Source organism: Sorex araneus, chromosome 1, assembly GCF_027595985.1.
Source record: "Sorex araneus isolate mSorAra2 chromosome 1, mSorAra2.pri, whole genome shotgun sequence".
Taxonomy (NCBI): domain Eukaryota; kingdom Metazoa; phylum Chordata; class Mammalia; order Eulipotyphla; family Soricidae; genus Sorex; species Sorex araneus.
In genome coordinates this window covers 80,164,627-80,170,730 of record NC_073302.1, presented here as the reverse complement: position 1 = coordinate 80,170,730, position 6,104 = coordinate 80,164,627, and positions in this window count along the sequence as shown.

Sequence of the window (6,104 nt, the reverse complement as noted above, 5' to 3'; positions counted from 1 at the left end):
GGACTGTAAGTCCAAAACCCACAAGGATGGGTCCCCTCTGAAGACCTTAGTACCTTTCCCATTCCCACCAAAAATTTTCTGGATCATCCCAATAATCCAGGACTGACACTGATCCCCATGTCTGATAAGAAAATTCTAACTCTGTGCCTCAGAATGAGGAGAGTCAATTAAAAAAAAAAAAAGGTACCATCTGAGGCTTACAGCAACATCGTCATAGTTTATTTTGCCGGCTTTATATTATCAAAAGTGCTTTTTGGACCCATTTTTAGTAAGCAGGAAATAGACTGGTCAGGCTGGGAAACAGGGGGCAAGGTTCCCAATCGACTGACAGGGCTAACTTTGCCCTGGGGGCTGGTCCTTCCTTTCTCAATCCATCAGTTTGTGTTTTTTTTTTAAAGTGAGATATTTTATTTCAGCAAGACCAGCAAAATAAACAAAGGCATTCAAATTGTAAAGATGTTAAAATATCACTATTTGCAGATAACATGATAATATACAGAAATATCCAAAAGATTACACACACACACACACACAAAACCAATACAGTAAGGTTGCAAGTTACAATGTCAACCACAAAAATGTTGCACTAATATGCAACTAGAAGAAAAGTAACTAAAAAAGAAAGCAAAATAATTAAAGTTGTGTCCAAAAGACATCAAGTACTTATGAATCAATTTAACAAATCAATTTAAAATCAATTTAACAAAATATGTGAAAGACTTATACATCAATGACTAGAAGTAATTATTTTAAGAAGTAAAAGAGGACAAAAGAAAATAGAAAGATGTTCCATGTTCATGGATAGGAAATATTAACACAGTCAAAATAACCATACTTCCCAAAACATTATGCAGATTCAGTAAAACAAATTCTAATGGCATTGTTCAGAATGTAAGCAAATGCAGTTTAATTTTGTATGGAACCATGAAGCTCTCTGACTATTCCAAACAATGCTGATATAAAAGAGAATAGGAAGGCTGTTAATCCATCAGTCTTATCCCTGCCATTCTTAAAGGGTCAGAATGAGCAATCAAGTATTATGTGTGCACATGTACGTGTGGTGTTTGTAGTCTGTCTATTGTCTTTCTGTCTGTCTGTCTGTCTGTCTGTCTGTGTAGAGTATTCGAATGCTAGAGCCAGGTTAAATTCAGAAGTAGAAATCCTTAAATCTGGGCAAGCATCATCATCAAGAGAGGTCAGAGTGATATGCAACCCAGAAATGTAAAAGTTTTAGGTGTTTTTGGAACTTGTAAGACCAGGTTTAAACAAAGATTTCTTGTCAGAATGTTGAGCCTACAGAGAAATTGAAATTCTCTATCTAAATTTCTTATTGGAAAAACATTAATGGTTATTGACAGTTGAAATTCTTTTGAGCTTCAGAATCTGCACTATCTAGAAAGAGCTGTGGAACTAGAGCCTGAAATTAAAATGAAATAAAAGTTCAGAGATTGCAAGTCTTCATCTTATAAGCCTCAGCCAATTTTAATGAAAAATCAGGCTATTTTACAAACAATAGAGGTACAGAATCCACCAAAAACAAAGTTTTCTCATGTTTTTATAAACATTGGTAGTTCATGTACTTTTTTATGCTAATATCAAAGTTTGGAAAAAACCAAGGGACTTTTTCTGTGTCTGAACACTTGTTTGTATCCTTTTGGAATTGTTAAAGTATCTGGTGTAGAAAGCTCATGATTTGAAATAACTAAGGTACAAGAAATACTGAAGTAAAGCCAAAGAAAATTTTCTCATGTTTCTTAAAAATTGGTCCAAAGGTTTTCTTATATTGGCATGTCTATATATATGTATATGTATTTATGTATATATATATATTTATTTGTTTGTATCTGCATTGGATTATTAGAATGTGAATTGAAATAATTATGGAACATAAAAATAGATTCAAAGAGTAATGGTTTAGTTTAGAACATGAGTTTCTGGAGTTATAATATTGGTTGCAAAACTTATCCTACCAGTGTTTTACTTGATCTCTGATGCTTTTGGTAACTAAAATTTTTAGAGCAATTTAGCAAAGATTTATAATGGGTTAATCTCAGATGTCAGCATGATAGTCTGAATCCATAACATTGTACCCTGGTAAATGTAAAGATAACAGGCTTTCCTGCCACAATTCCAGACTAGCTTCAGAACTTCCAAAAATTTAATAATACAAAATGCAGTCCCCTGGAAGTGATGGAGTGGGCAAAGATTGAAGGAATGTGTAGGTCAATGAAATATATAAATCTTGTGGGTATCTTAACCCTTTTTTATCCATATTTTCCTAGAATTCGGAAAATTTTGTTCTTCAAAATGGAAGAACACTGGATTTAATGAGAGCAGACAAAGGGGAGGTTTGTATGTTTCTTGGTCAACAATGTTGTTATTTTATTAATTAATCTGGGATAGTTGAGGATAATATCAAGAATGTGGTAAAAATTCGAGATAATCTTAGAGAATGTTTCAATGACCAGCCGGTCTTCTCCTGGTTCATTACCTCAGTCCTGCCTTGGATATTTGCTTTTTTTACCCCCTTTATTGTGGTTCTCTGTTTATTAGTTGTAGCCCCTTGCTTATTTAGATTTTCTCAAATATATCTTCAAGAGATGACTCAGGCATTGGTCCATCAATTTACAGTTCAGCAATATGAGCCCCTAAAAATGAATTTTCCTACTTGTGGCGACTCCCAACTGTAATATATGTGCACATATTGCTTTTCTCATTCCCTTATGTCCTTTTGCATAGTTTACTTCAGAGCAATGTCCCTTTGTATAGACACAGGAAGATAGTTTATGCTATGCTTTTGTGGCTTGGGAGTTAATTGACTCTGGATAATATTCATTCCTGGCCATCCATTTACTTGACTTAAGCCTCAGTTGCCCTTAGTTACTAACACCCAAAGGCGTAGTAACAAAGGGAACAAGGACCCTACTAGGGTTGGGAAGGATTAATCTGGCCTGAGGACTATATTCTGATATGAGATGTCCCAAGGAGGAACCACCTTTAAGTTTAATATTATCTCTGTGTTCAGACAAAATGACTAGAAGTCAATTTAATATGACAATTTTTATGGATTACTAGCTAAGGGAATAAGAAGGTAATGCTCCTTTAATTGGGGTTAACCTTTATGATCTCCCTATTATTAATACAATAGATTTTGAATTTAAATAAAAGGGGAAGATGTGGAGCATGACAACAGGCCCCAGGGCAGATAAGACTTGTCCCTGCATAGTGACCCAGTAGGGTGTGTCTGAGCACATTTTACAAGGTAAAGTGGTAAAATGATATCATGTATCCAGTCTCAAATCTAACACCCCACCCCCCACACCCACCCCAGAATTGTCACCTACACTTAACGAGTCATTCCTAACTTACTGCAGCATCTAGTCCTAATTGGGATTGGGCCAGCCAGGGCAAAGCAGAGTTGGAAAGGTGATAGGTCAGTAATGGTAAACAATAATGCATCTGTCTCTAGAATGTGGGTTTTTTTTTATATCCTGTCTGTTGTAAAAACCACTGAAATGAATGTGAATATCCTTTTGAGTTAGTGTTTTTGTTTTTGGGATTAGAGATAGGGGTAGATAGATACCAATGTGGTTTTCTTATAATGTCTTTTTCTGATTTTGATATCAATGTAATAATAGTTTGATAGAATGAGTTCAAAAGTGGTTCTTCCTATTAACTTTCTTTTTAGAACTATATATGAAAAATGTTGGTTTTTTTTTTTTCCTTAACTGTTTTCTGTGGGAGAAGGGTTTTAACTACAAACAAAGTGTCTGAGATTTGTTGAGAACTCTGATGTTTGTTTCAGAGTTGGGTGGGCAGCCTTCTTGCAACCCCTATAGCTTCAGAAGTCCCAAGAACCACACCCACCTCCCACAGCCATCACCATGTGGGGTTCATTGGCCCAGACCATAGACCCTGAGTCTCTCGACCATGGGGGCTGAGTGACACTTCCTAAAGCAACAGACAGCTTAATAAAATCTTAGACAAGGATTTAACAACCCTGGGATCAGATATAACAGTTTTCACATAAATTGATTTTCTATACCTATTGATATTTGCAGCTTTGTTATCTAATCAATTTTAATCCTAAAATTTTATCAAGTTATATTGATATCTACATTAAAACAAATAAAAATTTGTTTGCCTTGCCTGCAGCTGACCTGGGTTCAATCCCTGCCATCCCATACGGTCCCCCAAGCACCACCAGGGGTAATTCCTGAGTGCAGAGCCAGAAGTAGCCCCTGAGGATTTCTGAGTGTGACCCAAAACACACACACACAAAATTTGAAAAAACAAAATAAATAAAAATATAAAATAACAATTAAACAAACAAACAAAAAACATAAAATAACACAGTAGCACTGTAGCACTGTTGTCCAGTTGTTCAATCGATTTGCTTGAGCAGGCACCTGTCTGAATTAAATACATGTTTACTCGGGTAATTTTTTTTTCCGTTGTGAACTTTTGTTAGCTTTTATCTCTCAAGGGTACATATATTTCGTTTAAGTCTTCACTTGTTTGCATAAAGTTAATTTTATTTTTTAAAATATCAATTCTCTTGAGTTTTCATTTCTCTCCTTCCTGGTTTGGTAATCGGTGTATATCTTCTCTCGTCCCTGGCCAATCTGTCTTGGAGAATATGCCCTCAGCTTTATTGGCCTTCCCTTTCGTCTGTCAGTCTTCTTTTGTACTGCGTCTCACTGTGCTCTCACTCTATACAAAACTACTTTCTCCTAGTCTGAACCAGGAACTCTGCCCTCCTCAATTCTCTGGATTCTTCCCACTCCTCAACTCAGGTGCTTAATATGACACTGCTTTCATTGTCTTATGTCCATTGTTTTGAAAACAGGTTCATATAATTACCTCAATGGGTTGATAGTTTGGTTCAAAGTCTAACCTGCACTGTAGCACTGTCATCCCGTTATTCATTGATTTGCTCGAGTGGGCACCAGTAATGTCTACATTGTGAGACTTGACGTTACTGTTTTTGGCATATTGAATACACCATGGGGAGCTTGCCAGGTTCTGCCGTGCGGGCGGGATACTCTCTGTAGCTTGCCAGGCTCTCCAAGAGGAGTCTAACCTATTACTATTACTATATTTTAATCATATTTTGTTGAAATACTGACTATAACTATATCTTAGTAGCAGAAGCCAAGTATATTCCTGTTTTTACATTTTTAACTCAATTATTGGATACTAAAATCAACTTCTTGGATTAGTACAAGTATTAAACGGAGGGGGGTCTGGAGATATAGAAAGAAAGCACATATCTTACTTCTGCTGACTTTGGTTTGAAATCTGGCACCACAAGAGTCCTCATGACCTGCCAAGACTGAGAGCCAGGAGTAAGCCCTGAGCTCAGTCAGGTCTGATCCTAAACAAGCTGAAAAAATTAATAACAGAGAGAGAGGGGATGCATGGAGATAGGTCAGTGGAAGAGAGAACATGCTTCTTTACACGCAGGAGGCCCAGATTTGATCCCCAGCACCACATAGCTCTTCAATTTCTAGGAGACACTCAGTCGTGGTTTCAAAACAGACAAAAAATTTCAGACAGAAAACAGAAAATAAAAATTATTTAATTCCCTAAGAGTTTTGTTTAATACTTTTAATTTATTGCACACGTGTACATTGCATTGCTATATAATAGTCATTTGTTAGTATGAGCCATGGTCAAAATAGCTTGTGGAATTCTGCTCTAGCTACATCGTGGCCCAGAAATAGCAAGAGTGTGATTTCTCAATTCCGTTCTGAAGAGTTCCTTTTGACCGCAGAAAACCTGTTTCATTTTGTACACCTGAAAAGTGTCCATCACTTCCTATGAAGTCATGGTATGAATTCCCCTGAAATAACATCCAAAGTATCTTGTAGATCTTACATTTGAGATGAATCCATAATTCTATCACTAATGAAACAATCCTTGATTCCCCAGTGGCCTTTGAGTATGAATGAGGCAGGTCTTCCCAGGCCCAGATTTGAAGAGTATGTAGCAATTCAGACCGGAAGGTCAAGTTTTAAGGAGCACTGTGAGGGCCTTGAGAGAGAGCCCAGTGGGGAAGGTCTGTGCCGTGGGATCTGAGTTCTAACCCTGGTACCGCATGG